General features: G+C 38.5%; 1 long non-coding RNA gene across 1 annotated transcript in view; it reads left to right on the top strand.

Moving 5' to 3' along the window:
- The first annotated feature begins 15335 nt into the window (after positions 1-15335).
- Positions 15336-23966, top strand: part of LOC102552412 (uncharacterized) — a 215975-nt gene continuing 207344 nt past the window's right edge. Inside the window, exon 1 of the long non-coding RNA XR_354502.5 lies at positions 15336-16757. This is a non-coding gene — a long non-coding RNA (uncharacterized LOC102552412). The remainder of the gene's footprint in view (positions 16758-23966) is intronic.

Genomic DNA, 23966 nt, shown 5'->3' on the forward strand with positions numbered 1-23966 from the left:
GAGTTATTAATGAAATTTTGTATAGATAAACCCAGTCAACATTTTACCCTCTGTCCTAGCACCTATAATAAATCATTAGTTCCCTTTTTATGACCTTTGGTTAATTGTTTTACAACCACTTGGAATGTGCTTTGAGTAGGAGAAAGTCTGGTTACTGTCTAAGAGCAATTAACTGGTGACACCTGGGACACTGGCAGAGTTTTCACTGCAGTTTTGACTATCAGAAAGAGACTTAATAGCCGTCCCACTATAAAAGAGCTTAATAATCACTGGCATAATTTTAGGAATTCTTATAGGATCATCATTAAGACTTAAGGAGTCATCTATTTGTCTATATGGCATCACTATGATACAGTACATCTTCATAGATCTGCAGATAGCTAATCTAAATGGGTGTGCTATTACTTAATGATTGTTATATATGTCTAATAATAATAACAACAACAGAAAAAGCATTTTAATAGCAGGAATCTTTCCTAAAATGAATCCCTTACAGCTTTGCTTAATAAAGGTGAACCAGTCACAGATTATATAATAATCTGAGGTTGGCCATGTAAGGATCACCTGCTAGTTATTAGCTTGTCTCATTATGGCTCCGGACATCCCAACCAAAGAGTGCACGTGGAGTGACTCACGTATTATTTGAGTGTATAAAATGATAGCTTTATGATCCTATTCTGTCTATATTATCATTGTTCTCAACAGATATTAAGCTTGGTGCCTCATAATTTGGGATATGCTCTATGTGTGATTCCTGTGAGTTGATTCTGTGCACTACTGCAATTACAATCTTCCTACTGGAAGACATACATGAAATATATATTTACCTGTGTTCACTGTTAGGAGAAGGCAAGTATGTGTCACAGCAGACTCATTACCTGCATTACTGGATTTGTATTGTTATTCAAGCACTAAGTGCTGGATAATCAGAGGCATTGTTTATGTGAGAAGACCCTCAAGTTGATGAAAGTAAACAGTGATAATTAAGGAACTGCAAACCAGGTCAGCAACCCACAGTTCAATGTTTCCACATCATGAACTACTTTCTCATCCAGGTACTTATATCACCATTTATTTCCACATCAAATATTTTTGAGCACCTACAATGTATTAAAAATTATGCAAGTCACGGTTATTAGAAGCTACAGACTCTGAGTTGGCACATGCTATGAATCTCACTTTAATTTTCCATTTTTTGAGATGTGTTTGATAAAATGATAGCATTTAATTTTGTGCTGCTCAGAAACTCCATTAGTATAAACTATATTTCATTTCTGCTTGTTAAGACCATAAGCTGTAACATTTAAATGAAAAATTGACTGTTATATATTTTAATTAAAATAGATAGCATAGAATGACATAAAATATAATGCAGTGTTTATATAACAATGTGTTCATTGATAAAGATCTGTCCTGTGCAGTACATTCTGTCTTTTCTGTATGAAGAACTATAAAATTAGTTTTAACATTAAGACATAAGACCATGCCTTTGCTTTTTAAATATCTTTTGAATACTGTAGCAAGTGGCTATGTGTTTGATCATTGACATTATATGCTTTCAAATTCTAAGGAAATTTACTTTACTTGGGAGACTTAGTAATAAAATGTACATGTGTAGAAGAGCTGGCCAATCGGTTAAAGTGATAGGCTGCTAAAATATACAGCTTAATAGCATAGTATTATTAAATTATGTATGCTAAATTATAAGAATCATTAAATTCCCTTGATTTTATTTGCATAAAGGTCCAAATCTTATCTTTTTTGTTTACTTCATTGGAACCTAACGTGTCTAGACACAGAGTAGATGCTTAATAACCATTGCTCATTTAAATATAATTGAATGCTTATATTAGTAAGTGAACCCTATAATTAGAAAACTAAAAAAACTTGAAAAAGAGACCAGGCCTAGTAGTGCACACTTCATTTTAATTTTTAAAATATATTCTATTTTATTTGTTTTTGAATTTTAAATGGTTTATGTTGCATTCATTACTTTACTGGTGACTTTGACATTCCCTGAAGAATTAGAGTGATTGCAGGCTTTTCAGTAACATACAAAACTCTTAACATCTTATACTTAAAGCTAGTAAAAAATATTATTAGAAATAAAACACTACTGAGCTGGCTTTGAGCAAGATGTGCCGTTAAGGTGATTTAGAGAAAGATCAGAAACAAGAGAATTGTAGGTCAGACATATAGTAGTAAGGAAATGAGAAAGGTCAAAGAATGCTTTGAAGATGAGCTGGAACAGAGGTGCAAGACACAGAAAGATGTGAAGCAATTGAACCAGGCCTTCCTTAGCTTGATGGAGAAGCTCTTCTGAAGGTTGATTTCAGGACCTGGGACAGACCCCAAAATATCTATCGTTTAATGTATCTACTTGTTATGTGCCACTTCTACTCTAATGTGAATTCATTTAAGATCCAAAGCTAGTATGGTACTAAAAAATCATGAAAACAACTCCACCTAATGCTTGGTGGTGGGTCTCTGCATATGTTTCTATCAGATGCTGGGTAAAGCCTCTTTGATAATGGTTATGCTAGGCTCCTATCTGCAAGTGTAATAGAATGTCAGGGCTGGGCAGCCTCTCATGGCATGGGTCTCAAGCTGGGCTAGTTGGTCACTCCCTCAATTTATCTTCCATATTACCTCTGTATATTGTGTAGGCAGGACAAACTGTAGATCAAAGTTTTTGTGGGTGGGTTGGTGTCCCAAGTCCTTCATTGGAAGTCTTTCTGGGTTACAGGAGATGGCCAGTTTAAGCTCCATATCCTCTGTTTCTAGGAGTCTTTGCTAGAGTCATGCTCATAGATATCTGGGAGTTTCTTTTGCCCTAGGTTTCTAGCTCCTCTCAGAAATACACCTCTTCCAATCCAGTTGTCTCAGTACTCTCTTCCTCTGTGCTCCTCCAGTTGATCCTTTCTGTTTCCATCTCTACCCTTGCCCTGCAGGCTTAGATTTTTTAAAACCTATTTTTACTAAGGGTTCTCAAGTGCTTTGACCCCCATTCTTGTTCATTGTCCAAAGGTAGGGGAGAAAAGGTGGTAAATAAGACAAGGGGATGTAGACTTGTTTAGATGTAGTTCTTTGGGATGATTCCAATCTCTGTCTGTCAGGATACCAGCAGTACAGCTCAGTAGTGTCAGAATACCAAATGCAATTCAGCACCAATGGCATGATCTGGCAGAAACCATCAGTCTTCCACCAAATCAGCATGAGTTAGCAGGAGTAACCAGAATCAGCCTGGATACCAGGAAAAACTCTCTGTTGTGATTCTCTCAAAATGAAGATTAGTGAAGATGAAAACTTGAGATGAACTATCTATGTAAGTGCACTGTCATTGTCCATTGAGTCCTATTTAATACTCTCTCCAAACATCTGTGTCCTCATATGGGTCTTGTCTCAACAAAACGCTGCATGAGTCTGCATTCTGTGACATATCCAGAAACTTTTACTTCACTGCCCAGTCTCCTCCCTCTATCAACCACAATGTCTATTTCCCCTTCTCATTTAGATTCAAAGGTGCACCCTTTGAATTTCTCTTGTAACTTAGCTTCTTTAGATCTGTTGATTGTAGTATTCTTATTCTTTACTTTACGGCTAATATTCACTCATAAGTGAGTACATAACGTGTTTATCTTTCTGGATCTGGACTATATCACTCCAGATGCTCTTTTGTAATTCCATCCATGTGCCTGCAAATTTTATGATGTCATTGCTTTTAATAACTGAATAATACTCCATTGTGTAAATGTGCCACATGTTCATTATCTGTTTTTTTGTTGTTGTTGTTGTTGTTGTTGAGGGACATCTAGGTTTTTCCAGTTTCCATCTATTATGCATAAAGCTGCTATGAACATAGTTGAACAAAAGTACTCATAGAATAGTGGTGCATCCTTTGGATATATGTCGAGGAGTAGTATAGCTGGGTCTTGAGGTAGATCTATTCTCATTTTTCTGAGAAACTGCCATATTGATTTCCAAAGTGGCTGTGCAAGTTTGCATTCCTACCAACAATTAAAGAGTGTTCTCCTTATTTCACATTCTCATCAGTATGAGCGTGCATTTTTTATCTTATCCATTTTGACAGGTGTAGGCTGAAATCTCAGGGTCATTCAATTTGACTTGCATTTTCCTGCTGACTATAATGAAGTTGACTTGGGGCCTTAGGGACCATATACATGCTGCTTCGTTCATGGAATTATTTTTGTTGCTGTTGTTTGTTTTTAAGAGAGAAAAGATTTATTTGAATTCTGAATTCAACAATCATAGGCAGGGAAGTCAAACATGGCAGCAGCTCACATTGTATCCACAATGAGGAATCAGAGCTGAATGAGTTTATGTTCTTGCTTGGCTCCCTTTTTCTACTTATATCGTCGAGTATCCCAACAAGGGTATAGTGTACACAGTGTGGGAAGTCTTTCTACCTCAATTAATGAAGTCAGGAGAATTTTCCACAGGAATGACCAGAGGCACATTTACTATGTGGATCTAGATTCTATCAAATCTATAACACTATCGCTATTGCCCAAGGTTTGACAAAGTTAAATATCAATGAGTTTGCTGGAAGTATATTCACAGCCATGGAAGGAGATGTCCATAGGAGAGTTGGAAGACAAAGAGCACTTAGTGAAGGGGCATGTTCTGGAGGAGGAAATCCAGTGAGGGGCCGCAGTTCCCAAAGCTGCCTTAGTATCTCTGTGGAAGTGATAATATGGCAGACCTTCATGCATGATATCCTCAGTACTCGAGTTTGAAATCTTGGTAGTTAAGTTATGATGGAAATGGCAGTTCAGTATGAAGAATACATGCTTGTATTCTTCACATTTGTGCAAGCTTCTTCAGCAATTTATCTGCACCAATCCCTCTGAATAGATCCTGAGATTTCTTTACTGACGGCTATGACCTCTTTGGTGCAATAGAAAACAGTTAAAGTCTGCACAAGGCATAACTGTGACTATAACAACAATGTTAATATTTGCTAGTTGGTTTTGTAATAATGAGCAAGATTCTAACACACACAAGCTTTGGCTTTTTTTTTTCATTGCTACGCTTGCAAAAGCTACCCTTCACTGCTTGGTGTCTATAGGAGAAATGTGAGATAGCTATAAAAGTGCCTGATGTTTTGTGGCTGCTATTTTTTTCCTCCCAAGCCTTACCTCAAGAGACTTATTTCACCTTGGAGATTTATTTTTCCTTTGCTGTTTCAGCTTGTCAAGAATTCATGACCATTAGAAAGATCGTTTACAGAACTAAAGCCCATAAAATGTGCCATTTAAACAATACTCATTAGAAATATCAATCACTGTATGTTCTAACAAAGAAAATATCAGAAGTATTGTGCATGACAAAGCATTTTGCTAGGCAACAGCCCATTATGTTTCACATTTATATTCAGGGAAGATAGAGTGGCTATTATTTGTCAGTGTGATCGCCGACTGCTCTGAGCCCGGGTTGGTTATCGTCCTCCTCTCCACATATTGAGATCCTGAGTATTTTATAGATGTCGGCCATAGCCTGACTTAAGCAAGTCCAGTTATAGACTACCCAATAGGTCCATTTCCTTGCATTATTTATACTTCATTTTACAAAATGATACAAGTTGAGTGCTTGCAAGGCTTACTTAAAACATTTCTTTCTGTCTGAAAAGTAGACTGTGGTGAGTTGTGCTTGTCACATAGAGACACTTGAATGAGGGGACTCACACAGTTAATTTAATTATGACACACACATATTAAGTGAGGTATTTCACATAGTTAACTTAGAGGAGGTCTGGTGCCCTTGGACTCTCAACACTCTGTAGTATACATCTTCCCATAAAAGGTACTGCAGCATCCCAGAAGCCAGAAGGAAAATTTAAGGCATAAATCACATTACATGATTCCCTTAGTTAAATTCTTACTGGCTTCACATTATACTTAAGTTCTAGTTTTCTGTCCATTGCTGTGACCAATATCAATGCCAAAAGAAACAGAGGAAGAAAGGTGTAGTCTATCATTGAGGGAAATCAGAGTAGGTATCTGGGCAGCCACTTGAAGCAGGAACCATGGAGTAACACTTCTTTCTGGCTTTCTTACTGGCTTCTGCTTAGGGAGTTTTCTTACATTGCCCAGAAAAATCTGCCCAAGGAATGGTGCTACTCACAGTGGGCTGGACCCTCATACTTTAATTAACAATCAAGATAATATCTCACAGCCATGCCTACAGATCAACAACTACAGTTCTGGTAGTTTCTCAGTTAAGGCTTTCCTTCTCATATGACTCTAGGCTGTGACATTTAAAGCTAACCTAGAGTAAGTAGGAATAAAAATTAAGCTTGTTCTAATCTTAAGACCCTACCAAATCTATCTATCTTTTTTTTGGGGGGGGTTCTGATCATCACTTCTCCCATTATAAGTTCCTTGAATGTGCAAAAGTTTTCCATTGTAGAATAGGTCTTTCTGTTCTCCTTGTCTAGAGCACTGTGGATCCACTTTTCCCGCCATTTGTCATGGAACTCAATCTCAGCTCAGCATCCTTTGATCTGAGAGCTTTTCTGATCCTGTCTAGGTTAGTCACTCTCACTCCTTCACTCCTCAGCAAGCACATCTTTGCACATTACCTTCTTCACAGTCCCAGTAATGATTCTATTTATGCTTTATTACCCATGCCCCTCCAGGCTGTAACTTTCATAATAATTGGAGACTTTTGCGTCTTATTTGGTGTTGGATTGATTGCCTCCTATGGGATATGGCCAAGTCAGAACTTCAGCACACATTTGAAAGAAAGAGTTGCAGAAATAATGCAAATAGGGATGGAAAATGACTGGAAAAGGGATCCTGAATTTATCACCACCATATTCAGATACCTAATACACAATCTTTTCTTAGTTATTAGTGATTTTATGAGAGAAGGGACTTTGAAATTGTAGTAGCTGATGATTTCAAATTTATTTGCTCCTTCCTTGATAAGAGCAATGGCCAGTATACAAAATATGATTATCTGTGACCCAACACATGTGTGTGGGTGTGTACCTGCATGCATAAGTGGGTGTTGGCACCTGTGTTCTTTGTAGTTTATATCCTACTTCTGAGGTTCATACATGTTGGTTTAGAATTGACTCTGAGAAAATACCAGGCAAATGAACATAAATTAGAGACTCTGAATTGAATAAATCTTTTCTTAATGCTTAGAATCAAAATTCTTTCTCAAAATAGTTGGAACTAATAATGATACTAATCTCTTGAATGTTCAAGTGTAATTCAGTTAGAAATTATTTTCAAGGACAGGTTCTAAATCTATTTTATGTATCAAAGCTGCTTAAGTTTAACAAGTATGTCTTTGATGGATACTGACTGCATCAGTCAAAATATCCTTCATGCAAGTTATTGGAATATGACTTACTCTGTAATAGGCTAAAGGAAAAAAAAAGAATCATGATCTGAGACCTCAAGGGATGGGAGTGAAAGAAGAGGGCAAATGCCTGCTTCATCCCCAATGGAAATCTCATTGCAGTAGACCACCTGACAGTTCAGACTCCCGAACTTGCCTCGTGGCTTTCCACTCTGAGGAAATGGCACTTGTATAATTTATATGATAAAAGACTACAAGATTAAAATTTTCTATTAGAAAATAACATAAAACCTCAATTGTTATTTACTCACGGTGAATGCAGAATGAACTCTATTCTATGCACTTCACAGTGCACAACAAGACTGCATGCACAAAGAGACTCACCATTACTTTTCAATGAATTTAACAAAAATAAGGCTACATTTACAAACTTCCTAAAATAGATGAAGACATATCATGAGCACATGATGGAGCATGACGTTTGCTTGTGGCTGATGAACACACATGCCAAGATTGTTGAAATCCAAATTAAATGCAAAGGACAATTACTTTTTCAGATGTCTTCTAATTTCACACAACTAAATAATTATCCAGAGTTTAGGCCACCCAGTGAGGGAAAAATGGAAATTCCATTTATTCTTCATGAAGTTTTAGGAGTTTAGCAATGCATTTTGGCAAAAATTTAGTTGCTGACCCTCCAATATATAGCTCTTTGGACATTTGTTAAATTTCAAACTTTATCATGCATTACCAATGATGCATTGTTCAGCTCCATTTGTATCTCACTGTTATTTTCTTTTCCCCTATTTAACAATGTGAGATTGTCTAGCCTCCTTCTATTCAACTTCAGCCAGATTTATGCTGTAGATTAAATTTAATTGGGAGAAAATATTTACATGGTACATTGGGAAATAATTCAAAAGGCTAGATAAAGTTTTATTTTACTATCTGCTATTTATATTTTATACCAAACATTTCAAAGTTTCCACAGTTTCATTTTTTTCTTTAATTTTATAAAGTGACTGCATAATGTCAATTATACAAGTTAATCCTAAGTAACTCTGAAACAACATTGTTTAAATGGACTGTTTAGTTTGGTTTTCTGAATGGCAGTTTTTGATTCAAATTGGCAATATGTCAGCATCTCCTTTAGTTCCTTCTCCTTCTCCTGACAAAGGAACTGAAAAAAATGAATGCCTTTGTCATAAGATAGAGCACAAACATGTCACATGATCCGGCTAATTGCATATGGCAGGCAATCTAAATTGGATGTGAAGGTCATTTGCTTCATTATAAGCTTTTTGATTGAAAGGCTCCACATTAAACATTTATAGAATCATGTGATATTTTAAGTTTTGTCTGTAGCTGGCATTGTTGAAACAGATCCACTCCTGTGTGTTTCCTCCTTTCTCTTGACAGTATGTCTCTTGTAAAACAGACTTCATGATGCTTCCAGCAGACTTCTTACATGGAAATCTTGAAAAGATTCTTGTGGAGAATTTATTTTCCTTTTTTTAAGGAAAAGCAAAGCAGAACGTAAACATTGCCCTCCTGACAAAAACAAAACAGGGATGACAGGTTTCAGGCCCCATGGAACTGACCCCATCCGGGGCTCAAATTTCAAACAGAAACATGTGCTTTGTGTGTATTTTAGAGCTAGACACGGGAAATTGATTGATAGATGTTCTATGTTAAAAATAGAAACTGTTTATGTGGTGATTAATATTGTCAACATGTCAGCACCTGGGAATACCTGGGATACAGACTTTTAGGCATGCCCATGAGTACTTAGATGGGCTTAGCCTCTGCCCTGACTGTTGGGATTATCTTGATTAGTCTAATTGTAGTGAGAACTTCCATCCTTAAAGTAAGTGGTAGCATTCCCATGGGGCAGGAAGGGGCTTGGTCTGAATAAAAGAGAAAACCAGATGAGCACCAGTATTCACTATTTCCTGCTTCCTCTGAGCGAGGATGCAGCAGGATTATCTGCTTCAAGCTCCCACCACCCAGATCCCCTGCTATGATGATGAACATTACTTTAGAACTGGGAGTCAAAACCATTTCTACACTAGGTTGCTTTTGTTGGATATTTTAGCACAGCAATAGGCAAGTAACTAAGACTCATGATAAAACATGACGTTCCATTTTGTCTTTACTTCTGAATTACAAATGTAGAAGTCTCGAATTTCCATTCAACCTTTCAAGTTCTAATACTATATAGCAGACCCCAACTCCTGGGTTCTAACTTACAGTCCTGCTGACCTCATTCATCATATGACCTTGATGCATACTAGATTCAGTATTAGAGTAACCTGGCTTGTTACAGTGAAAGTAATCTTAATGCATATGGATTAATGGATTGTTTTTTTAAATTTATGCTTAAAGAGAAAAGAAACCCTTTCCAAGTTCAGTTCGATAGACATGTAGGAACTTAGATGTCTTGTTCAACTGTTAGAGCTTCTTAGTCAATGTTTTCTCACCCATAAAGTGTGTTAATTTCTTTAGAAGGCCAATGTTGTCTCCCCAAATTGAGGAGGGTCACAAAGGAAGGCTCTTAACACAGGAAGAAAATGTCCTCATTCCTCCTAAAGTTCCTTACCTTGATGAAGTCCAGGTGGCAGAAATTCCCTGGTGCTCATTGCCTTCCTGTCTGAAATTGATCTCTCAGGCTGTGATGGCTATTCAGTTGTCAACTCAACTATCTCTGGAATGAGCTACAATCCAGGAACGGAAGGCACATCTGTGAGAAAGTTACTGCTTGGTTTGAAGTGGGTGAATTTATGTCTAGTCCGGCCCTTTGAGGTGGAAAGACAACACACCTTTGGCCTGGACCTTGAGGCAGGAGGATACACCTTTAATATGGGCCATGGACCTTCTGCTAGATAAGAACATGGGAAGAAAGGACAGTTTGGCTCTACAGCCGATGCCCTTGCCTTGCTAGCACATCCATTTCTTCACTGAGATTAGAACATATTTCTTCAGGATGTGTCTTTCACAGAAGATCAGCTAAGACACCCAGTCTTATGGAACTGAGCAACTACTCGAGTCTTGGGCTTCCATTCACCACAGCTACTCATTAGTTGATTGTAGCTTATAAGTTGTTCCAATATATTACACACACACACACACACACACACACACACACACACACACACACACACACACACACACATTTCATAAGATCTGTGACTCTAGAGAACCCTGACTAAAACATAGGCCTTTGCAGGTAAGTGGTACCTTTTTTTTTTGGAAGTTACTGTCCTGGCAACCTCCTTATCTGGTTTTGTGGTCCTTTTAGTATTGGCCATATAGTAAAGGTTTCATTGTAACCAGCAGAAGACCATTGATAGTGATGTTTCATTTAAGTATTAATTTCTTTTTTAAAATCATTCCAACATCACTGAATCATGTTAAGAAGCTATAACATCTGCTAAGGGAGTAGGAAACTGATTAGAATAAATGTACATTCCTACCAAATGCACAAGAATGGTTGATATGTCTTTTTTCTAAAGAAAGAAAGAAAGAAAGAAAGAAAGAAAGAAAGAAGGAAAGAAAAAAGGAAAGAAAGAAAAAAGGACTGCCTTCATGTGTTCCATAGACCTTGGTAGAATGTGTTTTCATTTTTACTTAATTGTAGGAATTACAATTCTTCATTCTTGGACCACTTATCCATGTTATTTAGTTTTCATGAGGCTGTGTATTTTCTGTAGTTTCTATTGTTGTTGACAACCAGCTTTATATTCCATTTTGGTCATATAAAATTCAGAATGTTATTTCAGTGTTCATAAATTTATTGAATATTGTATTGTGTCTTAATACATGGGGGTGTACTTTGAAGAAAGTATCATTGCCTATGGAAAAGAATGTGTATTTGTTATTGTTTGGATGAAATGTTATGTAGGTATTTGTTGGTGAGGCCTTTTTATTGAGATTTTTACTTGGTTTATTGAGTTTTCCATTCCTAGCATTATTTAAAGTGAAGTTACAACCAGACCTGGAAGGATTGTTCTTTGCCACAGACAAGACTCTTTCTCATCATCATTATGCGTAGATCAAGCTTTTAAGGTTATGAGAAAAACCACATCTGAAGACATCCAAATGTTTCTTAGCTAATATGTCTTTGAGAAGAAGGGAGTGTGTGTGTGTGTGTGTGTGTGTGTGTGTGAGAGAGAGAGAGAGAGAGAGAGAGAGAGAGGCAGAGAGAGACAGAGAGAGAGAGACAGAGAATGACTGAATATGCATTTTTTTTCAATTCATAGGCTGAAGGTCCAGTGTGGTCAAAGCTGACATGATGTGATAGCTAGAAAGGCTCAGCATTATGACCTGTGCTGCTAGTGGAGATGATCATTTGAAGAAAAGAGGATGTAGGTTGGACAAGATAAGTGTATACCAAATACAATCTAGTGCTCTGATCTTCAATACATTAACACATTTATTTCAAAGAAGGAGACGTGTCTAGAGAGCTTTCTTTGCCTGATAGTGTATACTTCATCAACCAAGTACGCTAAATTATCCTCACAATACCATTCCGTGGATATAAAGTGATTTCGTCAGAAGTTCTGATTTCCCTTCAAGTATTCATTCCAAAGAGTATGAGGATATTTGCCAATTAGGGCCATGGTGTTCCAATGTAACTAATCAAACTGAATTCTAATAGACACCTGGGATAGGCCTGTGAGGCTGTCATAATTAGAAATTTGATACCATACTTTTTATCTTAATATTCTAGAAATCTAATTCCCATCTTTTGCTGAGCTGAAGGGCAAAGAATTCATTATCGAGAGCTGTCATAATAAAGTTGTACAAAATGGGGGCTTGAAATAACAGGAATTTGCTTAACAGTCATTGGAGTTTAGAAGTTCAAATATAGTTTTCTGGAGGAACTGAGAGATTCTGTTAAACACTGATCCTGTGGTTATTTGCAGTGCCTGTCCTGTGCCCTCGCTATTCTCCTGCTCTGCCTGTGTTATGGCTTGTGGGTACAGCAGGAACCCTGTGTGTAGTAGAATTTTCAGGGGGCTTGCTAAGCCCCTTTTGGTTGCAAATAAGTAGAGTGTTTCTATGTTCTCTGTAGCTAGTTCTAGCTCCCAGATTTTAACACAGGACATGTTTTATTAACAAACTGCAGACCTGTTCTCATGGCAAACATTGTGGTAAATTGTTCATCACAACCCTCCTGGACCTTCTGTCTCATCACCACCTCTCCTTTTCTGTTCTAATGGTTCTCTTCCTCCTCCCCCTCCTCCCTCTCCTCCTCCTCCTCCCCCCCTCCTCCTCCTCCCCCTCCTCCTCTTCCCCCTCCTCTTCCTCCTCTTCCACCTCCTTTTCCTCCTCCTCTTCCCCTCTCCTAACCCCTTCCTCTCCTTCCTTCTTCCTCTCTCCTCTCTCTCTCTCTCTCTCTCTCTCTCTTGTACCCTCCAATTGGAATCAGAAGTCTCACCGTGTATATAAATCAGCATTTGAATAATACAAGGATAATGTTCATACAGTGCACAAAAACACCACTCCAACAGAGTCCACTAACCTTGGCCCAGCCATCTTATGAGCCACCCCTTTTCTTTATAAATACAAAGTATCTTCTGCTAAGCATCTTTGTTGTTCTGTTAACTATAGATTGAACTCTAGAAGTACAATAGCCTTTCTTCTTTCTGTCTAGGCTCCACCCTCTTCAGTTTAAGCTGGCAGTATTTCTCTTAAAGGGCTTTAGTATTCCACCTTTTTGTATTTACTTGCTAGAGCTGTTGTAAGTCCTGAAAACTTATTGGCATATCCTAGCTCAGATTTACTTTCTCAGTTTTCAACAATAGGCATACCAAGAATCAGAGTTATTTTTTTTCTGGGGGTAGGGGATAAGGAAATACTAGGGACTCCGGCCTGTTCTTTACAATATCAGTATCTAAGCTTCATTCTCCAGTGTGACTGTTTTTAGACAGAGGGCCCAAGTATGTCATTGGATTTAAATGAAGTCCTGAGAATGGAAGCATAATTCCACAGGACAGATGGCTTTCTCAAACGAGAAAACTCTCTGTCTCTCTGTCTCACCATCTCTCCATTTCCTTCTCCCTTTCTCCTTATTTTTTCCCTCCTTTCTTCCAAGAAGGTATCATAATAGGATCACAATGAAGATGGACATCTCCAAGCCAGGAAGAGAGACCTAGCAGAAACTGAATCTATTGTTACCTTGTGAGCTCAGATTTTTTGGCTCCAGAATTTTAAGAACATATATTTTCTGTATTTTTTGTTCTTCATGCCTCTGAATTTATAGTATTTTATGACATGCTAATTTAATACAAGGAAATACCATTGTCTATGTCTTCCCTAGCTCTTTGGCTAAAGTTGCAAGTTATCCTCAGTGTTTGTTTATTTATAGATCTTCAGTCTGTCTCTGCCTTTGTTGTATGTTTCTTTCTCTTCTGTCACAAGGGTTTTAGTAATTGTATAAGGACTCATTCTAACTCACTCTTCTTAATTTGGTAACATTTGCAAAGACTCTATCTTTACAACGACAATGTTTAAAGTCCTTATATTTTTCCTTTGGGTCTACTACTATGAATTGGGATGAATTCTATTAATTATTTGGTTTTTGAAATTTAACAATACTAGGCTCATTCCAAGGACAGTATATATCTTTGGCAGCCAAGAAGAGACATTTGGTCAACAGATTATTTTGCACTAGTGAATGGAACAATAAGACAGCAGTGTACCAATTTAAAACTGTGGCCATCACTTACATATTGGAAGGAAAAAATTGACTCACGCCAAAATATGGAAAACCTGGAAGAGGAAAATAACAAACTCATTGAATTGGAATAAATGAGTACTCAAAGTGGCAAGGCTTACAGCTTGTGGACATCCTGGTAACCCCTCTCTGCAAACTCTTTCCCACAACACACATTGTGAAGTAAGACTGCCTACTTGTCCTTTACAGTGTGTGTGGTGGTTACCTGAAGAGACACAAGAGAATATTGATAGCACTATGCATTTACCTCAAACACCAAAGGCCATTTGGGGAGAGAAGAGAGTAACCAATACTCTTTTTTCTTTTACAGAATATTTTTTCATGGAATTTTGGGAAGTTTCTTATCGAATAACTTGGTATGTATGGGAGGAAAAATGGAGAGAGTCCATTTTCACTATTAAACTTCATACAAAAGCGTTGCCCAGCCTAGTGTACTTTATGTGAATTGTTTCTGACATTTTATGTCCTTAACAAACACACAAACAAACAAACCAACTCCACAAAACAAACTGGCTTCTGATGTGCTTAGCGTTGTACTTTGGAAACTTTCTACTAGGTGCCAACTTGACTTCCATTTTCCATCTTCGCAACATTGAATTGAATTTCTGCTTTAAATAGCTTCACCTAGCAAAATAACAGCAGGAAACAGTCGTCTCACACTTTCTGTCTTGACTTTTGTCAAAAAAGTTATTACTTTCCCTTTCACACTTTACTGCCTCCTTCTTGTGTCCCAATTAGGCTGGTGATCAATTTGAAACAATCATCTTCTGGTCTTTCTAGGTGACTAGGATGTCCCTAAAAATGTGAAGACTTATGATAAACTAGATATTCCTTTTGGAGGTGTAGAAAGCAATTCTGTGAGCCCAGTATTTTTGTCTTTAGGGGATTTGAAGTTGTGTTGACCTGAATTCATGTACATTGAATGTGATATTTAGAGTCAGTGTTGTACTTACTGCAGTTTTCCCAGAAAGTAAGTACAGTACAGGCTGTTTGGTTACCGTTCATTTTGACATATACACAAATAAAGTTTGGCATAAATGAAGTCTTAAGGGGCAGGAGAGAAGCTTCAGGGTTAAAAGCACTTGCAGAGAACTTACGTTTGTATTCCAGATCAGCATACAACTCACAACTGCCCATGCCTCTAGCTCCAGGGAGTTTGATAAACTCTTCCGGCCACTGGACATTGCATACACACACACACACACACACACACACACACACACACACACACACACACACACACACACGTGTATATACACACACACACACATATATATATATTTATACACACACACAATAATCACACACATAAAGCAAAAAAAGAATTAATTAAAATAGTTGTTTCAAATGTTATGTTAGTTATTTTACTATTTAATTTTTAAAAAGTCAACCTTTTGTACATGCAGTAGATGGGGCATGTACAGGAATTGAAGGTCCAGAGTTTTGAAGTTTGTGGAATTTAGGTGGAAAAAGCTGTTCAGCTGAGCTTTACGCCTGCATTATTTAGTTTCACTCTTCAATTTTTAATCAAAAAAGTCGAAATTCAAATATAATTAGAAGATTTTACCTTTTCTCTTTTCTCTTTTCTCCCTCCAACGCTTCCCTTGCTTTCTCTCAAGTTGACCTGTTTCCTTAATTATTATTTATATGAAATATATACTCAGTCTGCAGAATATTTTTTGCATGTATATGACTTCAGAGTTGACCACTAGGTATTTAATTGTTGTTACATCACCCTTCATTAAACAAGCACCCACTGAGCCTGTTTTGATGATTCCTAATTTGTAGTGGGCTGGCCTAATGCTACTTGTATTCTAATGCTAATTTCGGATGACCCTGCCCCAGTTAATTGTGAATGGCAAATAAAGATGCCAACTGCCAATATCTAGGTAGAAGAGACATAGGTGGGGTTGAGGTTTCACAGGCATGGGGAGAGGACAACAAGGAGGGAAGGAGGAGGAAGAACCCACCATGGAATAGAAGAAGATGCAGGAGAGGAGAAGGAGAAACAGCAATGTGTTAAAAGAGAGGAGAGTATGACCCTGGGGGGTGCCCAATAGGAGCTAAGAGCAGCCCAGATGAAACAAAGTAATATCTCAGGGTTATTGAAAGAAAAATAGATTCTAATAGCATTGAGGGTAGGCAGCTGCTTAGGGTATATTGTAAATATAAAGGCTGAATACGTCTTTCTTCTGGGAACCTAATGAACAAGGCTGAGTAGAAGACCCAGCCCAGGAGTTTACATAATTTTTAACACTAATTCTTATAGGAAAAATATAGTCTTAACCAGAAAGCAGTGCTCAATGGCAAATAATGTATCTAAGTTTTTCAGCAAATAGTCCAGTAGAGATTTACCTTAAAAGGTGCTCAACTACTAATTTTTCTTTCTATTCTTAGAAGACACATAAAGCTCGATACATGAAAGGACAGGGAGATAAGGCAGCCTTATATGAGATGCTTGAGGACACAGAAGCCAGGAGAGTGAAGAGACTCTTTTCAAGGTAAACGTAACTGACTGACAGCACAGAATGGACAAGAATCAAATTCTGATTCTTCTTTCAGAGTCATGCCCTGAAGACAACCCATGCTGGATGTGGTGAACTGCTTAATTTCCAAAACAAGGGAAGAAGTGATGACAAACCCAAGCTACTGTCTGAATATTTCATGGACATCCCTGTCTATTCCCGTAAGCGTCAGGATCATTCTCTGCTGGATAAACTCTAATGGGCTTTGATACCGTTTTGCTTCTCTCCATCCTTGCAATGTCTCAGCATTTTGGCAAACTTGTGACGAACTTTTTTTCTCCCTTATACCCAGGGAAGTTGATTAGCACTTACATCCACTGCACAGTGATGCACTATCTATGCTTCTAGAAGCTTGTTCCAACTGAAGTTCCTGACGTCAGCCATAGAAGTTAGTCATAAGCCACATTCTTTCTAGAAAGTTTAGTGTGAAGAGGCTCACCTGCCACGTGACTAGGCTCTGAAGAAAAGACCCAGAAGTCTGCTCATAGCATAGCCTGTACACAGCAAGAGTATGTGGTGGAGAGATGGGAGAGAAAGTGAAGGAGAATGGTTTGAGCACTATGAAGAGAGGTAGAACTGGAGATGGATGGGAGGGTGGAGGGTAGCTACCTGTAGCTGATAGCTTCATGTAAATAGTCTGCCCTGACACTTGAGGCTATGGTGAAGTTCCAACCCTTGCTGCTGCCAAGGGCCATGACTGGGTCTGTGGCCACGTAGGAGTCGAGGTCTATGTTGATGTCTATGATTCATATTACTACTGAAAGGCCTTGCAGGCACCCACGATCTGAGCTGCTGTCTGGGCTATGTTGATTTCCAAAGGCTGTGCAGTGCTGGCTCTGCTCCTTACTGGCTGGGGCTCTATGGAGAGTAGGCCCTGCACCACACTGGGGTAGAACAGTAGAGCCGGCTCTTCAGGCATGAGAATGGGAGAGCTACTCTGTCCCACTTCTGCTGTGTAGTGGCACAATTAAAGGAAGATGATGCCAGTCCTCATTACTCCTCGAAGCCTCCTGGTCTTTCCTCTCACTGGATCCAGCATTTGGGAGAATAGGCACCTTTTCTGGACAGCTCAGTAGAACTGGCCCTGGTGGCATGGGTGCTAGTGAGCCTGCCCTGAGATCATAAAAGTGGGAAAGCTGGTCTTGTTCCTTGCTGTCTATGGGCTGTGCTGGAGAGCTTGCCCTGACAGTGTGGGTGTGGGGGAGTGGACAAGCTGACCAACTCAGCAATCACGCAGGCCTAGATCTAGGCATTTGAGTTGTCTCACTCCAACATCCTCCCCATCTATGAACTCCTGGAGCTCACGAAGGGGGTTGCCCTGCAGGTCCAAAGCTGAAGAATCTCCATGACATAGAGCAACAACAGGGTATCCAAGAGGAGTCCCAATGATGATTCAGTATTGATTGTATAGCAGAAGTCAGAGGCCTCAAGCCAGACCAATGCCTCATTGCAATGAACATTTGCAAGTAAAGATGTGTAGACAAAAGGCTATGTGGTGTGACACACTGTGACACACTGTGACACACGACAGCTTCCACATCAAAGATCTTTTTCTTTTTCTTTTTCTTTTTTCCTTTTTCTTTTCTTTTGTGGGGGAAGATGAGAGGGTAGAGGGCAGAGATGACGGATGAGAAAATGAATGAGATTGAGGGACATGATGGGAAATTAACAAAGAATCAATAAAAATTAAAACAAATTAAAAATTCTAGTGGGTGTTAAGCATTTGTTAGCTTGCTCAAGCTTTTGGATAAATACTTATCAATATGGGAGCTAAGGATGCGCAGTGCCTTTGCTCAGGCTCCTCTTCAGGTCCGAGTGCCAGCAATATAGGCCTTTGGTGAAAATGATAGACAGGAATAAGTAGATATTGAGTAAATACTGTTTTTAGATGCATGCCCAAATTAGAGGTCAGAGAAAATATCTGACATGAAGAGAGTAAGATTCACCTTTTCTGTTTAAAAGACAGTGGCTGTCTTTAACTATTACCAAAATACCAGATCTCTACTTCTCTCTTATTTACCACTATACAGTGTCTCTCTCTCCCCCTCCCCCTGCCCCTTCCCTCTCCCTCTCTACCCCTCTCTCCCCAGTCCTTAAACATGGTAAACAAATACTCAAGTACTGCTTTGCATACCTAATCCAAGGCTTTTTAATATACTGAGTACAACCAGAATGATTTTTTAAGTAGCTGATATTATGCATTATAATAAGAGTTCCTATCAAAGTATTTAGAACCTCAGATAATCAGATTCTTGAGTTGACATCTCTCTATCTCAAATCCCTTCTCTTCAAAGAACAGCTTCATCAGGTCACTAATTTTTGACGATGTTAGGATAATGTCCTGAGTTTAGGTTTCAGAATTTTAAGATGTGGCCATCCTGATTTATTTTCAGTTAGTTGTTGATCCTCTCACATTTACCCATTCATCTCCCTTGAGCTTCCAAACATGGTTAAGCTAAAAGACATGACTCTGAAGATTAATTAGCACTAGTTCCTGTTTGCATTCTGTATTTACATTTTTGAATTACTACCATAGCATTCTAGACTGTTCTTTACCCTCTGGGGTATGTTCTGTGTGTCTAAATCCATATGAGTAATTACCCATCTGTTCTTATTTTGAAATTTTCTGTACCCCAGAAGTTAATACTTTTTTGATATCAATACCAATTTCATTCCTTCTTCACTGAATTGAATTACAGTGCTTTACGTATGATATTTTCACTGAATGCTAAGGGCAAAGTATTCAGTCTTCCATGGCCTTTCTTATTGCTCTCTCTGTTACTCATCTGCTCCATTACCAAACCCTGTGTATCCTGTCACATGTAAACATACCCCTTGTCTCTCTTCCAACCATGCTCACACTGGCATCTCGTACTTGGAAACTTGAAATAGTATTCTTCTGATTGTATCTCACATGTTTATTTTTGTCCATGCACTATAACCATTAAATTTGTTTTGCAAAAAGTCTCCAAGCTTTAAAAAAATATTTATAAAGACCAGGGTATGTGATTCAGTAGCTTAGTATTTGCCTGGATGCTGAAAGCCTGGCTTCCCCAGAGAGAGAGAGAGAGAGAGAGAGAGAGAGAGAGAGAGAGAGAGAGAGAGAGAGGAAGCCAGGTTGCTTGAAGATCTTATATACATAAAATAAGTGAAAAGCAAGGACAAGTTATTTTGGGTGGTAGGTAAAATACAGGACTGCTATTTAGTTTCTAGAGAAGAAATGGCAGAAAAACCCTTGTCTAAACACACTGTCTCTTTCTTGTTGCTTCTTGTGTTTTGTTATCTTCTCTATCACAGCCTCTCTGTCTCCCAGTTCACCACTCATAGTGAGAGGCAGGGTTAAGATGTCAACTCAGTCAGTCACCACAGACGGCAGCCCAGACTACTAGCCCCACCAAAATTCTCAATTAATCACCATAGATGGAGAAAACAAGATATTCCAAGACAAATCCAAATTTAAGCAATATCTACCCCTCAAATCTAGACTTACAGGAATTGCTAGAAGGAAAACTTCAATCCAAGAAGGTTGACTACACCCATGACAATAATTCCACACCAGAGATAAACAAACACACACACACACACACACACACACACACACACACACACAGAGAGAGAGAGAGAGAGAGAGAGAGAGAGAGAGAGACACCCACTACTACCACCATCAAAATAACAGTAATTACCAATCATTGCTCATTAATATCTGTAGGCTTAGATTTTTTTAAAACTTACTTTAATAAGTGTTTCAAATGTATTGACCCTCCTTCTAGCCCACTGTCCAAAGGCAGTAGAAAAAAGACGGTAAATAGGACAAGGGAAAGTAGACCTGTTTAGAAGTAGTTCCTTGGGGGATGATTCTAATCTCTGGTTGTTAGGACACCAGCAGTCCAGTTTAATAGTGTCAGCAGCAGTGGCATGATCCAGCACAAACACCCAGGCCACTGCTGAATCGGCAGGACTCAGTGGGTGTGACCAGAACCCACCAGCATGCCAGTTCTCTGCAGCGCCTCTCATAATGAAGTGAAGATGGGCTAAGATGAGAGATAAATGAGGAGTTGAAAGGCTAGCTATGTTTAGTGGGCATTCAAAACCCAGATGAATCTTTCCATAACAGCTGGCATGTTGCCAGATCCTCCCCTTACCTCAAATCCCTGCTAGTTACCCAGGCTACAATCCCACTAAGTATCTGCATCTTGTGTGGAGTCTGACAAGAACTTTCAACCCTGAGGCTGACACCAATCAGCTGGGATAAAATATAATAGGTTAGAATAATCCCAATAGTGATCCCAACAACCAATCGAAAACTAGGAGCCCTACCAAAGACATGACTCCAGATGAGTAGGCTCAACCCCCAAGTAGAAACAGCACAACTAACCATGAGAACAGGTCTCCTTCAGAATTCGATATTCCCCATTTATTGGCCTTCAAAAAAAGCAACTTAGTCAGTGCAGAAGACAATGATTTCATAACAGCAATTATAAATATATTAAAAAACTCAGAGAAGATATGAACAATTGCCTGATGAGGACCATGAAAGCAGAGTTGAGTGAAATTATGAAAATAATTTAAGATGTTAAAATGAAATTTAATTTAGGAAAAAAAAGCTCTAAAGAAAGCCAACAAGAAATAAAACTCCAAATGAAAGACCAAGGAAGGCAAAGAACTCAGAATAGTATCACTGACAGACTGGATCATGTGGAAAAGAGCACACCATGTTACAAACACCAGGTAAAAGATATGGACCACCAAGACAAAGAAAATATGAAATTAAAAAGTAACAACCCAGAAACGGAACATGAAAGAATATGGGAATCTACAAAAGAAAAAATATCCACAAATAACAATATAAAAGAAAGAGAAGAAAGCCAGGTCAAAGACACAAAAAATGTTTTCAACAAATTCGCAGAAGAAAAATCCCCAAATCTAAAGCAAGAGATGCTTATTAAGGTAGGAGAGACATAAAGGACACAAATGATAGAAAAGAAACTTTCCATACCACATAATAATCAAAGCACCAAATAAAGAGAAAAAATAAAGGATATTGAGGACATTGAAAGATAAAGGACAAGTCATATAACTAAGAAGGATCTTCAGAAGAAAAAAAGTCTGTGGGAACTGTAGCCAGACAGGCTTGGGCAGGAGCTTTACAATTTTATTTGTTTGTTTATTTTTAGATTGCAAACTGGTACAGCCACTCTGGAAATCAGTCTGGTGGTTCCTCAGAAAATTGGACATAGTGCTACCTACCTGACGACCCAGCTATACCACTCCTGGGCATATACCCAAAAGATGCTCCAACATATAACAAGGACACATGCTCTATTATGCTCATAGCAGCCTTATTTATGATAGGCAGAAGCTGGAAAGATCCCAGTTGTCCTTCAACAGAGGAATGAATACAGAAAATGTGATACATTTACATAATGGAGTACTACTCAGCTATTAAAAAAATAACTTGATGAAATTCTTAGGCAAGTAGAAGGAACTAGAAAGTATCTTCCTGAATGAGGTAACTCAGACACAAAAGAACACACATGGTATACACTCAATGATAAGTGGATATTAGCCCAAAAGCTTGGAATACCCAAGGCACAATTCACAGACCTTATGAAGCTCACGAAGAAGGGAGATCAAAATGTGGATGGTTCAGTCCTTAGAAAGGGCAACAAAATACTCACAGGAGAAAATACAGGGACAAAGAATGGAACAGAGACTGAAGGAAATGCCATCCAGAGACTGCCCCACCTGGGGATCCATTCCATATGCAGTCACTAAACCCAGTCACTATTGCTGATGCCAAGAAGTGCTTGATGACAGGAGCCTGATATAGATGTCTCCTGAGAGGCTCTGAAAGAACCTTACTGATACAGATTAATATGCTTGCAGCCAACCATTGGACTGAACACAGGGACTATACTGGAGGTGTTAGAGAAAGAACTGAAGGGGTTGAAGGAGTATGCAAGCTCATAGAAAGAATGATATCAACCAACCAGACCTCCCAGAGCTCTACAAAATAGTACCATGGAGATGGAAGGATCCATGGCCCCAGCCACATATGTAGCAGAGGATGGCATTGTCTGACATCAATAGGAAAAGCCATGGTCCCGTGAAGGCTCATTTCTCCAGGGTAGGGGGAATGCCAGGGTGGGAGTGGGTAGGTGGGAGGGGGAGCATTCTCACAGAAGCAGGGGAAGGAGGATGGAAGACAGCAGAACTGGGAAAGAGGATAGTAGTTGAAATGTAAATACATAAAATATCCAAAATATGCTCAAAAAAGAAAAAAATACCTTTTATTTGCTCCTTCCCAGTTATGAAAAATATTTACTCATATTGTATTCTTGATTTTACTTTCTTTGTTTCTTTCTTTGCTTCTTTCTTTGTTTCTTTGTTTCTTTGTTTGTTTCTTTGTTTCTTTGTTTCGTTTCTTTGTTTCTTTGTTTCTTTCTTTGTTTCTTTGTTTCTTTCTTTCTTCCTTTCTTTCTTTGTTTCTTTGTTTCTTTGTTTCTTTCTTTCTTTCTTTCTTTCTTTCTTTCTTTCTTTCTTTCTTTCTTTCTTTCTTTCTTTCTTTCTTCACTTTATATCCCAATCACTTCCCCTTCCTAGTCCCTCACTCACAGAAATGGCCATTTTTATTATATTAATCCTGTCAATCCCTGAGCATGGGAGGTCTTTCCATCTTCTGAGATCTTCAATTTCATTCTTTAGAGACTTGAAGTTCTTATCATACAGATCTTTCACTTGCTTGGTTAGAGTCACACCCAGGTATTTTATGTTATTTGTGACTATTGTGAAGGGTGTCGTTTCCCTAATTTCTTTCCCAGCCTGTTTATTCTTTGAGTAGAGGAAGACTACTGATTTGTTATATCCAGCCACTTTGCTGAAGTTGTTTATCAGGGTTAGTAGTTTTCTGGTGGAAGTTTTGGGGTCCCTTAAGTATACTATCATATCATCTGCAGTAGTGATATTTTGACTTCTTCCTTTCCAATTTGTATCCCTTTGACCTCCTTTTGTTTTCTGATTGCTCTGGCTAGGTCTTCAAGTACTATATTGAATAAGTAGGAAGAAAGTGGGTAGGTAGCCTTGTCTAGTCCCTGGTTTTAGTGGCATTAGTTCAAGTTTCTCTCTATTTAGTTTGATGTTGGATACTGGTTTTTACTATGTTTAGATATGGGCCTTGAATTCCTGATCTTACCAAGACTTTTAACATGAAGGGGTGTTGAATTTTGTCAAATGCTTTCTCAGTTTCTAATGAGATGATCATGTGGTTTTGGTCTTTGAGTTTGTTTACATAGTGGATTACATTGATGGATTTCCGTACGTTGAACCATCCCTATATCCCTGCAATGAAGCCTACTTGATCATGATGGATG

The sequence above is a fragment of the Rattus norvegicus genome, chromosome 6 (genome assembly GCF_036323735.1).
Source record: "Rattus norvegicus strain BN/NHsdMcwi chromosome 6, GRCr8, whole genome shotgun sequence".
Lineage (NCBI taxonomy): Eukaryota > Metazoa > Chordata > Mammalia > Rodentia > Muridae > Rattus > Rattus norvegicus.